We start from the raw sequence: 21,157 nt of genomic DNA, 5'->3' as shown, positions 1-21,157 counted from the left end.
AAAGGCTTAAAAGCTACATATATATATCTCCTTATAAACTCTTTCTGATGTTAAAAAAAAGTCAAGTCCCCCAGACAGCAGTTCCTTATCATCGGACCTTTTGAACTTTTTTTTTCCTTGTCAAAGCGTCCCCAAAAGGCTTAAAAGCTACATATATACATATATTCTTAAACGCTCTTTCAGATGTTAAAAAAAATAGTCAAGTCCGCCAGACAGCAGTTCCTTATCATCGGACCATTTGAACTTTTTTTTCTCTCTTCAAAGGGTTCTCAAAAGGCTTAAAAGCTACATATATATACATCCTTATAGACTTTTTAAGATGTAAAAAAAAAAGTCATGTGAAAAAAAAAAAGTCGTCAAGTCCGCCAGACAGCAGTTCCTTATCATCGGACCTTTTGAATCATAGACTGTTTCTGATGTAAAAAAAAGTCGTCAAGCCCGCCTGACAGTAGTCCATATTGGAGCTTTTGAACTTTTTCTCCCCAGAAGGTCTGAAAGCTACATGATGTCCTTATAGACTGTTCTCTTACGAGAGTATCTCTCGTACTGCGTAATATCTTACGCTATGGGGAAAACCTCTTTTCCACGAGATATTGAAGCCAAAAATTATCCTTTAATTTTGATTAATGTAAAACGCTGTGCGGCAGCGTGCAGACATAGGCAAGACGGCTCGCGCGCCTTTTGGCTGCCCTGCGGCCACAGCAGCAAGCCTATCGAGAGAGGCCCTGCGTGACGTGACATCCAATGGGGGTGCTTCGCGCCCATTTCGTCGCGTCCCGCCAGAATAGGCGTGGCCTTGGCCTATAAATACGCTCGACAGGCTGATACAAACTGATTTTCAACTCTTCAGCGAAGCACTACTGCATCGCTGGATCCGGAGTGAGAAGCCGCGCCGTCTGATTGTAAGCCTTCTGCGGGACGAGCCTACGAGCCTGAAGTCGCTGGCCTGCACCTCGCCGCCTTCAGCCGCCGTACCTGCTACGCTTTCCGGCGTTCATATCCTTTTCACTGCTGAGTGTGTGTTCGCCGCTGCGACTCACACTCTATCTCTGTTTTCTATCTGTTCTAAAAGAGCAAGCGTCTTTTTAAAGATGCAAAGATCCTGCGGCTCGTGCCGAGCCACACTCAGCGACGGGGACCGTCATGTCATCTGCGCTTCCTGCCTGGGTGAGGATCATGCGGCTCTCGCTCTCGTCGAAGGCGGATGCCCTCATTGCGAGCTAATGCCTATGGTGACTCTGAGGACTCGCCTGGCATCCTTCTCAGAGCCTGCACTTCAACCCGCTGCGACGCCGCGCCGTAAAAAGCGCCGCGCTCAGCGCGTTCCCGAGCCCTCTCCTGCCCGCCTAAGCTCGCCGGTTCGCCCGCTAGCTTCGCCGGCATCGCTCGAGTCACTCACCGATGGACAGCGGCCGCCGTCTGCCACCGCTTCCGCCATTGAGATCGACGAAACAGCCGAGGCTTGTTCTATCCTGGCGTCGGACAGCGAAGATTGGGCGAGCTCTGTGGACCTCCCCTCCGCTGTTCGCGAGCCTTCCGGGAAAAGAGCGGGCATTGAGTCTGAGTTGATGCGTCTGCTCTCTCAAGCCGTCGACAACCTCGGCCTCGACTGGGAGGCGCCCGCGCAACCCCCGCGCAACCGACTGGATGGATGTTTCCTCAAGAAGGACCACGCCCCATCACAGTCCAGACCCGCGCCTTTTCTTCCTGAGCTTCACGAAGAAGTCGCGAGGTCTTGGAACGCCCCCTTCTCGGCCAGAATGCGTACATCTGTCTCTGCTGCATTCTCCACTGTGGACGGTGCGAAAGACAGAGGGTACCTTTCTCTTCCTCCTGTGGAAGCAGCGGTAGCATCACATCTCTGCCCGCCCTCTGCTGGACGGCGAGCACAGACGGTGTTGCCATCTAAAGCCTGCCGAGTGACGTCAGCCATGCACGGTCGCGCTTACACCGCCGCCGGGCAAGCTGTGTCGGCGCTACACACAAAGGGTTCTCAAAAGGCTTAAAAGCTACATATATATACATCCTTATAGACTTTTTAAGATGTAAAAAAAAAAGTCATGTGAAAAAAAAAAAAGTCGTCAAGTCCGCCAGACAGCAGTTCCTTATCATCGGACCTTTGAATCATAGACTGTTTCTGATGTAAAAGTTTTCCCCATAGCGTAAGATATTACGCAGTACGAGAGATACTCTCGTAAGAGAACAGTCTATAAGGACATCATGTAGCTTTCAGACCTTCTGGGGAGAAAAAGTTCAAAAGCTCCAATATGGACTACTGTCTGGCGGGCTTGACGACTTTTTTTTACATCAGAAACAGTCTATGATTCAAAAGGTCCGATGATAAGGAACTGCTGTCTGGCGGACTTGACGACTTTTTTTTTTTCACATGACTTTTTTTTTTACATCTTAAAAAGTCTATAAGGATGTATATATATGTAGCTTTTAAGCCTTTTGAGAACCCTTTGAAGAGAGAAAAAAAAGTTCAAATGGTCCGATGATAAGGAACTGCTGTCTGGCGGACTTGACTATTTTTTTTAACATCTGAAAGAGCGTTTAAGAATATATGTATATATGTAGCTTTTAAGCCTTTTGGGGACGCTTTGACAAGGAAAAAAAAAGTTCAAAAGGTCCGATGATAAGGAACTGCTGTCTGGAGGACTTGACTTTTTTTTAACATCAGAAAGAGTTTATAAGGAGATATATATATGTAGCTTTTAAGCCTTTTGGGGACCCTTTGACGAGAAAAAATAAAAGTTCAAATGGTCCGATGGTAAGGAACTGCTGTCTGGAGGACTTGACTTAATTTTTTTTTTAACCTCAGAAATAGTCTATAAGGATTTATGTATATATGTAGCTTTTAAGCATTTGGGGACCCTTTGACGAGAAAAAAAAAAAAGTTCCAAAGGTCCGATGATAAGGAACTGCTGTCTGGCGGACTTGACGACTTTTTTAACATCTGATAGAGCGTTTAAGGATATATGTATATATGTAGCTTTTAAGCCTTTTGGGGACCCTTTGACGAGAAAAAAAAAGATCAAAAGTATATTTATTCTATAAGGACATCATGTAGCTTTTAGACCTTGTTGACTTCTCTGACCTCACTTTTTAACATCAGAAAGAGTCTATGAGGAGTTCATCATTTATCTTTTAGACCTTCTGGGGTTCCTCTGACCTGAATATTTAACATCAAAAAGAGTCTATAAGGACATCATGTAGCTTTTAGACCTTCTGCGGACCCTCTGAGCAGAAAAAAGTTTAAAAGCTCCAATATGGACTACTGTCTGGCGGGCTTGACGACTTTTTTTACATCAGAAACAGTCTATGATTCAAATGGTCCGATGATAAGGAACTGCTGTCTGGCGGACTTGACGACTTTTTTTTTTCACATGACTTTTTTTTTACATCTTAAAAAGTCTATAAGGATATATATATATGTAGCTTTTAAGCCTTTTGAGAAACCTTCGAAGAGAGAAAAAAAAGTTCAAAAGCTCCGATGATAAGGAACTGCTGTCTGGCGGACTTGACTTTTTTTAACATCTGATAGAGCGTTTAAGGATATATGTATAGATGTAGCTTTTAAGCCTTTTTGGGAGCCTTTGACGAGAAAAAAAAAGTTCAAAAGGTCTGATGGTAAGGAACTGCTGTCTGGAGGACTTGACTTGACTTTTTTTAACATCAGAAAGAGTCTATAAGGATATATGTATATATGTAGCTTTTAAGCATTTGGAGACCCTTTGACAAGAAAAAAAAAAAAAGTTTTAAAGGTCCGATGATAAGGAACTGCTGTCTGGCGGACTTGAGTTTTTTAACATCTGATAGAGCGTTCTCATGTTCAGGCCGACCTTCTCCGAAAAATGGACGAGGAAGGCGTGGGATCGATCAGCGTTGCGGATTTAAGGAGCGCTACAGACCTGGCTCTTCGCGCCGCTAAATCTGCTGCACAGGCCGTTGGGCGGAACATGGCCTCTCTCACCGTGGCTGAGAGACACCTATGGCTAACGCTGTCTGAAATGACGGATTCGGAGCGCTCTGTGTTTCTCGACGCGCCCATTTCGCCAGTGGGCCTCTTCGGATCTGCCGTCAAAGATTTCGCGGACAGATTCCAGGAGGTTCAGAAGACATCGCAGGCTATGAAGCACTTCCTCCCGAAGCGCTCTAGCTCCGCAGCAGGTCGCTCGAAACAGCCGTCTGCCCGTAGCTCACAGCCACAGCCTGCACCACCCGCCGCCGCTTCTCAGCGCCGCCAGGCCCGAGAACAGAGACCGTGCTCTCGCTCTGCTGGACGCCGCCCCCCTCAGCGCGGGCCCCGGCCGAGGATTGAGATCAAGCCCGAGGTCTCAAAGCCTTCCTAGCCATCCTAGGAAAGCGACGGTGTTCAAATCTCGCTGCGGCCGGATTTTCACCGAAACATTTCGCTCGTCCAGTTCCATGCGATGTGACTGTTCCAGTGTATTTAGCAGTCAACAAGTCGGTTCATTTGCCCGCTTGCCTGCACACAACAGCCGTTTTTACGGCTACCCAGATAAATCCAATAAAGAGTGTATTTTCTGGTGTCCCGGCCATAGCCGATGGTGTTATGAGTGTTGTAAGAATGCCCACGTCACAGTGCCCATTCCCACACACAGACACAGCCCGCCACAGTTCAGGGCTAGCACAAATAAAATCGACTCATGTCGATTGTGCAAACGTAGTGAATGTGCCCACGACACAGTGCCCACAAACACTACACAGTAGTCCCACGGTTTCTGTAAAAACAAAACCAACACATATTCAGTCAGCGCAAGCCGACGGTGTTTTCAGTGCAGTAAATGTGCCCGCTGTCCCGCGCCCACATTCACTCACAGACACGCTGAACCCTACGGGGCTTGTCCCGCTCGTTCTCTCTCCACAATGTGTCATAGAGAAAGCGAGTGCGAACAGCCTGCCCGCCGTGATCGGGGCGGCCTCCGCGAGGCCCCCCGCCTCGCGCACTCTAAACACAGTGTTCATGTCTCAGCACACCGAAGCTCTGCAGCCGCCGCTGTGCCGCGGCCAGAGCCCGGATATCATTCTGCCTCTAGCTATCCACGCGAATGCATGGGCAATGCTTCCCGGGGTATCAGAATGGGTGTTGAACACTATAAAGAGAGGCTATTCGCTACAGTTCGCTCGACGTCCCCGCCGTTGCACGGCGCGTGAAACCACGGTGGATAACGAAGTATCTCATCTACTTCGAACCGAAATAGCGAAACTACTGAGCAAAGGGGCCATAGAACCTTTATCTCAGGCTCAGAGCGAAGGGGGTGTATACAGCAGATATTTTCTGGTAGCGAAAAAAGACGGGGGTCTCAGACCCATTCTAGATCTGCGACAATTGAACGAAGCGCTTCTGAAACGCAAGTTCAAAATGCTGACAACCAGCAAAATCCTCGCGCACGTGCGCCAGGGAGACTGGTTCATGTCAATAGATCTGAAAGACGCCTATTTCCAAATACAGATTGCGTCACGTCACAGGCGATTCTTGAGATTCGCCTTCGAGGGCCAGGCATATCAATACACAGTCCTACCGTTCGGCCTGTCTCCAGCACCCTGTATATTCACGAAGTGCATGGACGCTCTCGCACCCCTGAGACTTCAGGGCATGCGAATTTTGAACTACTTGGACGACTGGTTGATTCTAGCTCGATCACGATCAGAGCTCATAGAACACGAGTTCCGCCCGGGGCTTGGGCCGCTGGTCTGTTTCGCCTCAGGGTCGACAGGAAATGCGTCTCGGCTCTGAAACCTTGGAAAAAAGCCGACTGGTACCAGTCAGGCGTGAGTCTGGGGACTCCCTCGAGTGTGATGGTGGTGTCCACGGACGCCTCCACCTCGGGGTGGGGAGCACTGCTCGAGGGCAGACCGTTCTTTGGCCAGTGGTCAGAACGGGAGAAGCTCCTACACATAAACTGTCTAGAAATGCTGGCAGTAGACAACGCGCTAAGGCGTTTTTGTCCCCAGATAAAAGGCCGCCACGTCTTAGTCCGGTCGGACAACATGTCAGTGGTGGCATACATAAATCACCAGGGCGGCACCAGGTCCCGAAGCCTTTACAGGCTGACGAAACGCCTCCTGGGCTGGGCTCAGCACAACCTGCTTTCACTGAAAGCAGCGCATGTGCCTGGTCACCTGAATCTGGGACCAGACAGACTGTCCAGAAACAATGTCCCAGCAGGGGAATGGTCGCTGCACCCGCAGACGATCCAACTGCTGTGGGAGACATTCGGCAGAGCGCAGGTGGACCTGTTCGCGTCCCAGGAAAACGCTCACTATCCGAACTTTTTCTCCAAGAGCAGGGACGCGCTGGCCCACGTATGGCCCCGACGCCCCCTCTATGCTTTTCCCCCCGTCTCGCTCCTGCCCCAAGTGCTGGAACGAATCAGGGAAAATGGATGCCCAGTGCTGCTCGTGGCTCCGCTATGGACGAACCAAACCTGGTTCCCAGTCCTGATGCAGCTGGCCAGCACTGCCCCGTGGCCGATACCGGTGAGGAGAGACCTCCTCTCTCAGGCAAAGGGCTCGATTTGGCATCCTCGCCCGGAGTTATGGTCCCTACATGTGTGGGCCATCAACGGGTACCAGCTAACCTCCCGGAGGGAGTGTTAAACACGATCACGCAGGCTAGGGCCCCGTCTACTAGACGGCTCTACTCCTCGAAATGGTCAGTGTTCTCTACCTGGTGTCAAGCTCAGGGCTTTACACCCGTAGACTGCGGGGTTACGGAAGTGCTCTCCTTCCTTCAGGAGCTGCTGGATAAGGGTAGAACCCCGTCCACGCTCAAAGTATACGTGGCGGCCATAGCGGCGTTTGCAAAACCGACGTCTGGCCAGTCACTGGGGAAGAACGACCTTGTCGTGCGATTCCTCAGGGGAGCGCGGAGGCTGAATCCTTCCAGACCTCCCTCAGTCCCTATGTGGGACCTTTCTACGGTTCTGGAAGCCCTGAAAGGTGCCCCATTCGAGCCAATCCATTTGTCAGACATGAAGCACCTGTCTTTCAAAACGGTATTTCTTGTGGCTCTTGCTTCAATGAAGCGCGTGGGGGACTTGCAAGCGCTTTCAGTAAGCGCGTCCTGTATTGAGTTTGGGCCTAATGACTCAAAAGTCATACTCAAACCAAGGCACGGGTACGTGCCAAAATCCCTCAACACACCGTTCAGGGCCCAGGTTATTTCCCTGTGCGCCCTCCCGGTGAACAATGAGGAAGCGGATGCTAATCTCCTTTGCCCCGTCAGGGTGCTGAGAGCTTATGTGTCCCGCTCGTCTGTCTTCAGGCAGACCGAGCAGCTCTTTGTTTTGTTTGGCGGACGCTCCAAGGGACTGGCCGCATCAAAACAGAGCCTATCCAGATGGATAGTCGATGCCATAGCGCTGGCTTACACTTCTAAGGGCCTGCAGTGTCCTTTGGGTGTCAGAGCGCACTCCACGAGAGGCGTGGCCTCTTCGTGGGCGTGGTCTAGTGGGATTTCCTTCCATGATATCTGTATGGCGGCAGGCTGGGCCTCGCCGTCTACATTTATAAGGTTCTATAACCTAGAAGTTCCCGCCTTACAGGCCAAGCTGCTGTCGGTCTAGAATTCAGTACTATCTGTCCCGCTGCGCCGGCGCAAAATGCTGAGTTTTGATTGAGTATCACTCACTGATCGATGGAACACCTTCATGGGTGTTGAATAGCCCGTATTTTTGCCCAGTTCAGGCTGAACGCGTTCACCCTGTCTGCGGGATATACTGTTGACATAACTAGCTCCTATGGGATGCTATTACGTGGGGAATGATGCTGGTAGCCTCTCTTCTCCGACTCTCTGTGAGTCTACGGTGATTATGCACTATATGAGCCCCGGGCTACTGCCCTTGGGACTTTGGTGTCGGATCCCAGTACGCACGGCGTCTTACATTGTGTTCCCCATAGCGTAAGATATTACGCAGTACGAGAGATACTCTCGTAAGAGAACGTACTCGGTTACTAACGTAACCTCGGTTCTCTCTAGAGAGGGAACGAGTACTGCGTATCTTGCCGTGCATACAACAGCGCTGGTTCGCTTCAGCGTTGAAAACCAGTTTGTATCAGCCTGTCGAGCGTATTTATAGGCCAAGGCCACGCCTATTCTGGCGGGACGCGACGAAATGGGCGCGAAGCACCCCCATTGGATGTCACGTCACGCAGGGCCTCTCTCGATAGGCTTGCTGCTGTGGCCGCAGGGCAGCCAATAGGCGCGCGAGCCGTCTTGCCTATGTCTGCACGCTGCCGCACAGCGTTTTACATTAATCAAAATTAAAGGATAATTTTTGGCTTCAATATCTCGTGGAAAAGAGGTTTTCCCCATAGCGTAAGATATTACGCAGTACTCGTTCCCTCTCTAGAGAGAACCGAGGTTACGTTAGTAACCGAGTACGTTTTTGATGTTAAATAGTCAGGTCAGAGGAACCCCAGAAGGTCAAAAAGATAAATGATGAACTCCTCATAGACTCTTTCTGATGTTAAAAAGTCAGGTCAGAGAAGTCAACAAGGTCTAAAAGCTACATGATGTCCTTATATAGAATAAATATACTTTTGAACTTTTTTTTTCTCGTCAAAGGGTCCCCAAAAGGGTTAAAAGTTACATATATACATATATCCTTAAATATTCTATCAGATGTTAAAAAAGTCGTCAATTCCGCCAGACAGCAGTTCCTTATCATCGGACCTTTTGAACTTTTTTTTTTCTCTCGTCAAAGGGTCCCCAAATGCTTAAAAGCTACATAAATCCTTATAGACTCTTTCTGATGTTAAAAAAAAGTCAAGTCCTCCAGACAGCAGTTCCTTACCATCGGACCTTTTGAACTTTTATTTTTTCTCGTCAAAGGGTCCCCAAAAGGCTTAAAAGCTACATATATTTTTATATATATATAACTTTTTTTTCTTGTCGGAGGGTCCCCAGAAGGTCTTAAAGCTACATGATACCCTTATTCTTTCTGATGCTAAAAAGTCAAGTCACGTCCGCCAGACAGCAGTCCATGTGGGACCTTTTGAACTTTTTTTCTGGTCAGAGGGTCCCCAGAAGGTCTAAAAGCTACATGATGTCCTTATAGATTCTTTCTGATGTTAAAAAGTCAAGTCAAGGCCGCCAGACAGCAGTTCATGTGGGACCTTTTGAACTTTTTTTCTGGTCAGAGGGTCACCAGAATGTCTGAAAGCTACATGAGGACATCATAGACTGTTTCTGATGTAAAAAAAGTCGTCAAGCCCGCCAGACAGTAGTCCATATTGGAGCTTTTAAACTTTTTTCTGCTCAGAGGGTCCGCAGAAGGTCAAAAAGATACATGATGTCCTCGTAGACTCTTTCTGATGTTAAAAAGTCGTCAAGTCCGCAGACAGCAGTCCATGTGGGACCTTTTGAACTTTCTTTCTCCTCAGAGGGTCCACAAGAGGTCTAATCATGATGTCCTTGCAGACTCTTTCTGTTTTAAGATTTCAAGTCCTTCAGACAGCAGTCCATATGGGACCTTTTGAACTTTTTTTCTGCTCAGAGGGTCCCCAGAAGGACTAAAAGCTACATGAGGACATCGTAGACTGTTTCTGATGTAAAAAAAGTCGTCAAGCCCGCCAGACAGTAGTCCATATTGGAGCTTTTAAACTTTTTTCTGCTCAGAGGGTCCGCAGAAGGTCAAAAAGATACATGATGTCCTCGTAGACTCTTTCTGATGTTAAAAAGTCGTCAAGTCCGCAGACAGCAGTCCATGTGGGACCTTTTGAACTTTTTTTCTCCTCAGAGGGTCTACAGAAGGTCTAAACATGATGTCCTTGCAGACTCTTTCTGTTTTAAGATGTCAAGTCCTTCAGACAGCAGTCCATATGGGACCTTTTGAACTTTTTTTCTGCTCAGAGGGTCCCCAGAAGGTCTAAAAGCTATATGAAGACATCATAGACTGTTTCCGATGTAAAAAAAAGTCGTCAAGCCCGCCAGACAGTAGTCCATATTGGAGCTTTTGAACTTTTTTCTGCTCAGAGGGTCCGCAGAAGGTCAAAAAGATACATGATGTCCTCGTAGACTCTTTCTGATGTTAAAAAGTCATCAAGTCCGCAGACTGCAGTCCATGTGGGACCTTTTGAACTTTTATTCTCCTCAGAGGGTCCACAGAAGGTCTAAACATGATGTCCTTGCAGACTCTTTCTGTTTTAAGATGTCAAGTCCTTCAGACAGCAGTCCCTTTTGAACTTTTTTTCTGCTAGGAGGGTCCCCAGAAGGTCTAAAAGCTACATGATGTCTTTATATACTCTTTTTGATGTTAAATAGTCAGGTCAGAGGAACCCCAGAAGGTCTAAAAGATAAATGATGAACTCCTCATAGACTCTTTCTGATGTTGAAAAGTCAGGTCAGAGAAGTCAACAAGGTCTAAAAGCTACATGATGTCCTTATAGATAAAATATACTTTTGAACTTTTGAACCAAAGGGTCCCCAAAAGGCTTAAAAGCTACCTATATACATATATCCTTAAACATTCTATCAGATGTTAAAAAAGTCGTCAATTCCGCCAGACAGCAGTTCCTTATCATCGGACCTTTTGAACTTTTTTTTTTTCTCGTCAAAGGGTCCCCAAATGCTTAAAAGCTACATATATACATAAATCCTTATAGACTCTTTCTGATGTTAAAAAAAAGTCAAGTCCTCCAGACAGCAGTTCCTTACCATCGGACCTTTTGAACTCTTTTTTTTTTCTTGTCAAAGGGTCCCCAAATGCTTAAAAGCTACATATATACATAAATCCTTATATACTCTTTCTGATGTTAAAAAAAAGTCGTCAAGTCCTCCAGACAGCAATTCCTTACCATCGGACCTTTTGAACTTTTTTTTTCTCGTCAAAGGCTCCCCAAAAGGCTTAAAAGCTACACACATACACATATATATATATATATATATATATATATATATATATATATATATATATATATATATATATATATATATATATATATATATATCTCCTTATAGACCCCTGGGACCTTTTGAACTTTTTTTCTGGTCGGAGGGTCCCCAGAAGGTCTTAAAGCTACATGATACTCTTATAGATTCTTTCTGATGTTAAAAAGTCAAGTCAAGTCCGCTAGACAGCAATCCATATGGGATCTTTTGAACATTTTTTCTGGTCAGAGTGTCCCCACAAGGTTTAAAAGCTACATGATGTCCTCATAGATTCTTTCTGATGTTAAAAAGTCAAGTCAAGTCCGCTGGACAGCAGTCCATGTGGGACCTTTTGAACTTTTTTTCTGGTCAGAGGGTCCCCCGAATGTCTAAAAGCTACATGATGTCCTTATAGACTCTTTCAGATGTTCAAAAAAATTCTGTCAAGTTAGCCAGACAGCAGTTCCTTATCATCGGACTTTTTGAACTTTTTCTTTTCTTTTTTTCTCTCTCTTCAAAGGGTCCCCAAATGGCTGAAAAGCTATATATATATCCTTATAGACTCTTTCTGATGTTAAAAAAAAGTCAAGTCCGCCAGACAACAGTTCCTTATCATCAGACTTTTGGAACTTTTTTATCTTCTTCTTGTCAAAGGGTCTACAAAAGGCTTAAAAGCTACATATATGTATATCCTTATAGACTATTTTTGATGTTAAAAAGTCAGGTCAGAGGAACCCCAGAAGGTCTAAAAGCTACATGATGATGTCCTTATAGACTCTTTCTGATGTTAAAAAGTCAAATCAAGTCCGCCAGACAGTAGTCCATATGGGACCTTTTGAACTTTTTTTCTGTTCAGAGGGTCCCCAGAAAGTCTAAAAGATCCATGATGTCCTTATAGACTCGTTCTGATGTTAAAAAGTCAAGAAAAGTCCACCAGACAGTAGTCCATATGGGACTTCTTGAACTTTTTTTCTGCTCAGAGGGTCCCCAGAAGGTCTAAAAGCTACATGATGTCATCATAGACTCTTTTTGATGTAAAAAAAAAAGTCATCAAGTCCGCCAGACTTGTCCGCCATTTCTGATGGTAAATAGTCAAGTCAAGTCCACCAGACAAGCACCTTTTGAACTTTTTTTTTGCTGAGAGTGTCCCAAGAAGGTCTAAAAGCTACATGATGTCCTCATAGACTCTTTCAGATGTTAAAAAGTCAAGTAAAGTCCGCCAGACAGCAGACCATGTGGGACCTTTTGAACTTTTTTATCCTCAGAGGGTCCCCAAAAGGTCTAAAAGCTACATGATGTCCTTGTAGACTCTTTCTAATGTTAAAAAAGTTGTAAAGTCCGCCAGACAGCAGTCCAAATGGGATCTTTTGAACTGTTTTTCTGCTCAGAGGGTCCCCAGAAGGTGTAAAAGCTACATGATGTCCTCATAGACTCTTTCGGATGTTAAAAAGTCGAGTCAAGTTCACCAGACAGCAGTCTATATGGGATCTTTTGAACTTTTTTTCTGCTCAAGGGGTCCCCAGAAGGTCTAAAAGCTACATGAGGACATCATAGACTGTTTTTGTTGTAAAAAAAAGTCGTCAAGCCTGGCAGACAGTAGTCCATATTGGAGCTTTTGAACTTTTTTCTACTCATAGGGTCCCCAGAAGGTCTAAAAGCTACATGATGTCCTTATAGACTCTTTTTGATGTTAAATAGTCAGGTCAGAGGAACCCCAGAAGGTCTAAAAGATACATGATGAACTCCTCATAGACTCTTTCTGATGTTAAAAAGTCAGGTCAGAGAAGTCAAGAAGGTCTAAAAGCTACATGATGTCCTTATAGAATAAATATACTTTTGAACTTTTTTTTTCTCGTCAAAGGGTCCCCAAAAGGCTTAAAAGCTACATATATGTATCTCCTTATAAAATCTTTCTGATGTTAAAAAAAAAGCCAAGTCCTCCAGACAGCAGTTCATTATCATCGGACCTTTTGAACTTTTTTTTCCTCATCAAAGCGTCCCCAAAAGGCTTAAAAGCTACATATATACATATATCCTTAAAGGCTCTATCATATGTCTAAAAAAGTCAAGTCCGCTAGACAGCAGTTCCTTATTATCGGACCTTTTGAACTTTTTTTTTCTCATCAAAGCGTCCCAAAAAGGCTTAAAAGGTACATATATACATATATCCTTAAAGGCTCTATCAGATGTTAAAAAAAGTCAAGTCCGCTAGACAGCAGTTCCTTATCATCGGACCTTTTGAACTTTTTTTTCTCTCTTCAAAGGGTTCTCAAAAGGCTTAAAAGCTACATATATACATATATCCTTAAACGCTCTATAAGATGTTAAAAAAGTCAAGTTCGCCAGACAGCAGTTCCTTATCATCGGACCTTTTAAACTTTCTTTTTTTTTCTTGTCAAAGGGTCTCCAAATGCTTAAAAGCTACATATATACATATATCCTTATACACTCTTTCTGATGTTAAAAAAAGTCAAGTCAAGTCCTCCAGACAGCAGTTCCTTACCATCAGACCTTTTGAACTTTTTTTTTCTCGTCAAAGGCTCCCAAAAAGGCTTAAAAGCTACATATATACATATATCCTTAAACGCTCTATCAGATGTTAAAAAAAGTCAAGTCCGCCAGACAGCAGTTCCTTATCATCGGACCATTTGAACTTTTTTTTCTCTCTTCAAAGGGTTCTCAAAAGGCTTAAAAGCTACATATATATACATCCTTATAGACTTTTTAAGATGTAAAAATAAAAGTCATGTGGAAAAAAAAATGTCGTCAAGTCCGCCAGACAGCAGTTCCTTATCATCGGAACTTTTGAATCATAGACTGTTTCTGATGTAAAAAAAAGTCGTCAAGCCCGCCAGACAGTAGTCCATATTGGAGCTTTTGAACTTTTTTCTCCCCAGAAGGTCTGAAAGCTACATGATGTCCTTATAGACTGTTTTTGATGTTAAATAGTCAGGTCAGAGGAACCCCAGAAGGTCAAAAAGATAAATGATGAACTCCTCATAGACTCTTTCTGATGTTAAAAAGTCAGTTCAGAGAAGTCAACAAGGTCTAAAAGCTACATGATGTCCTTATAGAATAAATATACTTTTGAACTTTTTTTTTCTCGTCAAAGGGTCCCCAAAAGGGTTAAAAGCTACATATATACATATATCCTTAAACATTCTATCAGATGTTAAAAAAGTCGTCAATTCCGCCAGACAGCAGTTCCTTATCATCGGACCTTTTGAACTTTTTTTTTTCTCTCGTCAAAGGGTCCCCAAATGCTTAAAAGCTACATAAATCCTTATAGACTCTTTCTGATGTTAAAAAAAAGTCAAGTCCTCCAGACAGCAGTTCCTTACCATCGGACCTTTTGAACTTTTATTTTTTCTCGTCAAAGGGTCTCCAAAAGGCTTAAAAGCTACATATATTTTTATATATATATAACTTTTTTTTCTGGTCGGAGGGTCCCCAGAAGGTCTTAAAGCTACATGATACCCTTATTCTTTCTGATGCTAAAAAGTCAAGTCACGTCCGCCAGACAGCAGTCCATGTGGGACCTTTTGAACTTTTTTTCTGGTCAGAGGGTCCCCAGAAGGTCTAAAAGCTACATGATGTCCTTATAGATTCTTTCTGATGTTAAAAAGTCGTCAAGGCCGCCAGACAGCAGTTCATGTGGGACCTTTTGAACTTTTTTTCTGGTCAGAGGGTCACCAGAAGGTCTGAAAGCTACATGAGGACATCATAGACTGTTTCTGATGTAAAAAAAAAAGTCGTCAAGCCCGCCAGACAGTCCATATTGGAGCTTTTGAACTTTTTTCTGCTCAGAGGGTCCGCAGAAGGTCAAAAAGATACATGATGTCCTCGTAGACTCTTTCTGATGTTAAAAAGTCGTCAAGTCCGCAGACAGCAGTCCATGTGGGACCTTTTGAACTTTTTTTCTCCTCAGAGGGTCCACAGAAGGTCTAAACATGATATCCTTGCAGACTCTTTCTGTTTTAAGATGTCAAGTCCTTCAGACAGCAGTCCATATGGGACCTTTTGAACTTTTGTTCTGCTCAGAGGGTCCCCAGAAGGTCTAAAAGCTACATGAGGACATCATAGACTGTTTCTGATTTTAAAAAGTCAAGTAAAGTCCACCAGACAGTAGTCCATATGGGACTTCTTGAACTTTTTTTCTGATCAGAGGGTCTCCAGAAGGTCTAAAAGATCCATGATGTCCTTATAGATTCTTTCTGATGTTAAAAAGTCAGAAAGAAAGAAAAGAAAAGTCGAAACCGTCATCATCTGGTCCTTATCATCGGACCTTTTGAACTTTTTTTTTTTCTCGTCAAAGGGTCCCCAAATGCTTAAAATCTACATGTATACATAAATCCTTATAGACTCTTTCTGATGTTAAAAAAAAGTCAAGTCAAGTCCTCCAGAGAGCATTTCCTTACCATCGGACCTTTTGAACTTTTTTTTTTCTCGTCAAAGGGTTCCCAAAAGGCTTAAAACTACATATATATATATATATATATATATATATATATATATATATCCTTATAGACTCTTTCACGTTGTCAAGTAAAGTCAAGTCCGCCAAACAGCAGTTCCTTATAATCCTTATCAAGACAGCAATCCATATGGGATCTTTTGAACTTTTTTTCTGGTTAGAGTGTTCCCACAAGGTCTAAAAGCTACATGATGTCCTTATAGATTCTTTCTGATGTTAAAAACTCAAGTCAAGTCCGCTAGACAGCAGTCCATGTGGGACCTTTTGAACTTTTTTTCTGGTCGGAGGGTCCTCAGAAGGTTTAAAAGCTACATGATGTCCTTATAGAATAAATATACTTATGAACTTTTTTTTTTCTCGTCAAAGGGTCCCCAAAAGGCTTAAAAGCTACATACATATATCTCCTTATAAACTCTTTCTGATGTTAAAAAAAAAGTCAAGTCCTCCAGACAGCAGTTCCTCATCATCGGACCTTTTGAACTTTTTTTTCCTCATCAAAGCGTCCCCAAAAGGCTTAAAAGCTATATATACATATATCCTTAAACGCTCTATCAGATGTTAAAAAAAAGTCAAGTCCGGCAGACAGCAGTTCCTTATCATCGGACCTTTTGAACTTTTTTTTCTCTCTTCAAAGGGTTCTCAAAAGGCTTAAAAGCTACATATATATATCCTTATAGACTTTTTAAGATGTATAAAAAAAGTCATGTGAAAAAAAAAAGTCGTCAAGTCCGCCAGACAGCAGTTCCTTATCATCGGAACTTTTGAATCATAGACTGTTTCTGATTAAAAAAAAGTCGTCAAGCCCGCCAGACAGTAGTCCATATTGGAGCTTTTGAACTTTTTTCTCCCCAGATGGTCTGAAAGCTACATGATGTCCTTATAGACTGTTTTTGATGTTAAATAGTCAGGTCAGAGGAACCCCAGAAGGTCAAAAAGATAAATGATGAACTCCTCATAGACTCTTTCTGATGTTAAAAAGTCAGGTCAGAGAAGTCAACCTGGTCTAAAAGCTACATGATGTCCTTATAGAATAAATATACTTTTGAACTTTTTTTTCTCGTCAAAGGGTCCCCAAGTGCTTAAAAGCTACATATATACATAAATCCTTATAGACTCTTTCTGATGTTAAAAAAAAGTCAAGTCCTCCAGACAGCAGTTCCTTACCATCGGACCTTTTGAACTTTTATTTTTTCTCGTCAAAGGGTCCCCAAAAGGCTTAAAAGCTACATGATACCCTTATTCTTTCTGATGTTAAAAAGTCAAGTCACGTCCGCCAGACAGCAGTCCATGTGGGACCTTTTGAACTTTTTTTTCTGGTCGGAGGGTCCCCAGAAGGTCTAAAAGCTACATGATACCCTTATTCTTTCTGATGTTAAAAAGTCAAGTCACGTCCACCAGACAGCAGTTCATGTGGGACCTTTTGAACTTTTTTCCGGTCAGAGGGTCCCTAGAAGGTCTGAAAGCTACATGAGGACATCAAAGACTGTTTTTGATGTAAAAAAAGTAGTCAAGCCCGCCAGACAGTAGTCCATATTGGAGCTTTTGAACTTTTTTCTGCTCAGAGGGTCCGCAGAAGGTCAAAAAGATACATGATGTCCTCGTAGACTCTTTCTGATGTTAAAAAGTCGTCAAGTCCGCAGACAGCAGTCCATGTGGGACCTTTTGAACTTTTTTTCTCCTCAGAGGGTCCACAGAAGGTCTAAACATGATGTCCTTGCAGACTCTTTCTGTTTTAAGATGTCAAGTCCTTCAGACAGCAGTCCATATGGGACCTTTTGAACTTTTTTTCTGCTCAGAGGGTCCCCAGAAGGTCTAACAGCTACATGAAGACATCATTGACTGTTTCCGATGTAAAAAAAAGTCGTCAAGCCCGCGAGACAGTAGTCCATATTGGAGCTTTTGAACTTTTTTCTCCCCAGAAGGTCTGAAAGCTACATGATGTCCTTATAGACTGTTTTTTATGTTAAATAGTCAGGTCAGAGGAACCCCAGAAGGTCAAAAAGATAGATGATGAACTCCTCATAGACTCTTTCTGATGTTAAAAAGTCAGGTCAGAGAAGTCAACAAGGTCTAAAAGCTACTTGATGTCCTTATAGAATAAATATACTTTTGAACTTTTTTTTTCTCGTCAAATGGTCCCCAAAAGGCTTAAAAGCTACATAGACTCTTTCTGATGTTAAAAAGTCAGGTCAGAGAAGTCAAGAAGGTCTAAAAGCTACATGATGTCCTTATAGAATAAATATACTTTTGAACTTTTTTTTTCTCGTCAAAGGGTCCCCAAAAGGCTTAAAAGCTACATATATGTATCTCATAAAATCTTTCTGATGTTAAAAAAAAAGCCAAGTCCTCCAGTCAGCAGTTCATTATCATCGGACCTTTTGAACTTTTTTTTCCTCATCAAAGCGTCCCCAAAAGGCTTAAAAGCTACATATATACATATATCCTTAAAGGCTCTATCAGATGTTAAAAAAAGTCAAGTCCGCTAGACAGCAGTTCCTTATTATCGGACCTTTTGAACTTTTTTTTTCTCATCAAAGCGTCCCAAAAAGGCTTAAAAGCTACATATATACATATATTTTTAAAGGCTCTATCAGATGTTAAAAAAATTCAAGTCCGCTAGACAGCAGTTCCTTATCATCGGACCTTTTGAACTTTTTTTTCTCTCTTCAAAGGGTTCTCAAAAGGCTTAAAAGCTACATATATACATATATCCTTAAACGCTCTATCAGATGTTAAAAAAGTCAAGTTCGCCAGACAGCAGTTCCTTATCATCGGACCTTTTAAACTTTTTTTTTTTTCTTGTCAAAGGGTCTCCAAATGCTTAAAAGCTACATATATACATATATCCTTATAGACTCTTTCTGATGTTAAAAAAAGTCAAGTCAAGTCCTCCAGACAGCAGTTCCTTACCATCAGACCTTTTGAACTTTTTTTTTCTCGTCAAAGGCTCCCAAAAAGGCTTAAAAGCTACATATATACATATATCCTTAAACGCTCTATCAGATGTTAAAAAAAGTCAAGTCCGCCAGACAGCAGTTCCTTATCATCGGAGCTTTTGAACTTTTTTTTCTCTCTTCGAAGGGTTCTCAAAAGGCTTAAAAGCTACATATATATCCTTTAGACTTTTTAAGATGTAAAAAAAAAAGTCATGTGAAAAAAAAAAGTCGTCAAGTCCGCCAGACAGCAGTTCCTTATCATCGGACCTTTTGAATCATAGACTCTTTCTGATGTTAAAAAGTCAAGTCAAGTCCGCTAGATAGCAGTCCATGTGGGACCTTTTGAACTTTTTTTCTGGTCAGAGGGTCCCCAGAGGGTCTGAAAGCTACATGATGTCCTTATAGATTCTTTCTGATGTTAAAAAGTCAAATCAAGTCTGCCAGACAGAAATCCATGTGGGACCTTTTGAACTTTTGTTCTGGTCAGAGGGTCCCCAAAAAGTCTAAAAGATCCATGATGTCCTTATAGATTCTTTCTTATGTTAAAAAGTCAGATCAACTCCGCCAGACAGTAGTCCGAAAAGCTACGTATATCCTTATAGACTCTTTCTAAAGTAAAAAAAAAAAAAGTCAAATCCGTCAGATAGCAGTTCCTTATCATCGGACCTTTTGAACTTTTTTCTTTTTCTCGTTCAAAAAGTTAAAAAGGTCCGATATGGACTACACTCTGGTGGACCACATCAGAAAGAGTCTCTAATGATATCACTATCACAATGATGCACTATCATTTGAGGACCTTTTTAACAGAAAATAGATCAATAGGTCAGATATGGACTTCTATATGGCCTCTTTAGCATCAGAAGGATCATAAGAAATCTATCTGTATGAAAAGTTATTATTGTTCAAGAACGTTTTGTCCAGAAATATGTTTAGTAGGTTAAAAATGGACCTCTGGATTTAATATCAGGACTCTACAAATTTATTTTGTTTAAAACGTTTTGAGGTCCCTTTGACCAAAAATAAGTTCAATAGGTCAGGTATGGACTTCTAAATGGCTTATGGACTTATGGACATCAGAAGAATCATAAGGTCAATCTGAATGAAAAGTAATTATTGTTCAAGAACTCTTTGACCAGAAATATGTTCAGTAGGTCAAAAAGGGACCTATGTGTGGCTGATTTAACATCAGAAATATGGATATATAGTTTTTAACCATTGTCATGTGTTCGATTTCTGTGTACTCCCCTTATGGACCGGGTCAAATTGAGCCTAATTTGATTCAATACAATTCCTCAAAAATCACACAATGAAAAACAAAAAAGATTTAGATACAAACTGTAAACTTTTAATATCGACATTTGTCAAACATTACAAAAACATTATATCTAAAAATATGATTTATGATTTATGTTTTTAAAAAAAAATTTTAAAACAGTTTTGTTTTGACAAAATTGGAAAATAAACAGTTTACTGACTTTTTTTGCATTTTTTTTTTACTTTTTTGATTTTTTTTTACATTTTATGCTTTGAACATCGTAAATGAACAATACAATTTTGCTGTATAATGACATTTTTTAGTTTTACACTCAAGAACTAACTCAATTTGTAGTGCATTAAAGAGATGGACAACGCAATCTGCTGTTGTATTGCATTGCACATACGATCAAGCGTAACGAAGAATACGAACGAAAAGCATCAAAGAATAACATACGTTATTGCATTGCAATGCATTCAAGAACTACCTCATTCCGTAGTGCATTAAAGAGATGAGCAAAGAAATCTGCTGTTTAAATAACATTTTTGTTGTTTCATTCTGGAATGAAAACAAAAATGTTATTAAAGCAGCAGATTTCTTTGCCCATCTCTTCAATAATAAAAGGTCTCTCTTTATCCTTTTTGCAATGAAAAAACTAACCATAAAAATGTGTGTATAAAGGAAAATCATTGCATCAGCTGTTGAAAAGCCAACTCACAGCATATTGTTTTTCGCATTGCATACAGCTCATTAATTTGTGTACTCACGAGAAAACATCACTAAGCTGTCGCTTTCTAATGCATGCAATAACTAATGTGTGTCATTCCATTTCAACAGCGTGCTGTTGCATTGCACAAGCGTTTTGAATGGAAGAATAACATTAAAAAAGTAATATGCACATTTGTTGCATTGAATTGTTGCATACATTCAAGAACTAAAGCTTTTCATTCCATTGTAACAGCATGCAGCTGTTACAAAGCCAAGCACCTTTTGAACTTTTTTCTGCTCAGAGGGTCCCCAGAAAGTCTAAAAGCTACATGATGTCCTCATAGACTCTTTCTAATGTTAAAAAAGTCGTCAAGTCCGCCAGACAGCAGTCCATATGGGACCTTTTGAACTTTTTTTCTGCTCAGAGTGTCCCCAGAAGGTCTAAAATCTACATGAATTCCTCGTAGACTCTTTCTGATGTTAAAAAGTCAAGTCAAGTCCGCCAGACAGCCAGCACCTTTTGAACTTATTTTCTGCTGAGAATGTCCCCAAGAAGGTCTAAAAGCTACATGATGTCCTCGTAGACTCTTTCTGTTGTTAAAAAGTCAAGTTAAGTCCGCTAGACAGCAGTCCATGTGGGACCTTTTGAACTTTTTTTCTGGTCAGAGATACAGATACAGAGATACAGATACACATATATCCTTAAACGCTCTATCAGATGTTAAAAAAAAAGTGAAGTCCGCCAGACAGCAGGTCCTTGTCATCGGACCTTTTGAACTTTTTTTTTTCTCTCTTCAAAGGGTTCTCAAAAGGCTTAAAAGCTACATTATATATCCTTATAGACTTTTTAAGATGTAAAAAAAAGTCATGTGAAAAAAAAAAAGTCG

General features: G+C 42.2%; 1 long non-coding RNA gene across 1 annotated transcript in view; it reads left to right on the top strand.

Annotated features, from left to right (window-relative positions):
* Window positions 1–3,641: 3,641 nt before the first annotated feature.
* LOC143715733 (uncharacterized) overlaps window positions 3,642–21,157 on the top strand; it is an 81,025-nt gene continuing 63,509 nt past the window's right edge. Inside the window, exon 1 of the long non-coding RNA XR_013195880.1 lies at window positions 3,642–3,700. This is a non-coding gene — a long non-coding RNA (uncharacterized LOC143715733). The remainder of the gene's footprint in view (window positions 3,701–21,157) is intronic.

Source organism: Siphateles boraxobius, unplaced genomic scaffold, assembly GCF_051911475.1.
Source record: "Siphateles boraxobius isolate OS27281-9 unplaced genomic scaffold, OSU_SipBor_1 12, whole genome shotgun sequence".
NCBI classification, from domain to species: Eukaryota; Metazoa; Chordata; class Actinopteri; order Cypriniformes; family Leuciscidae; genus Siphateles; species Siphateles boraxobius.
This window is presented reverse-complemented; position numbering and strand designations above follow the sequence as displayed.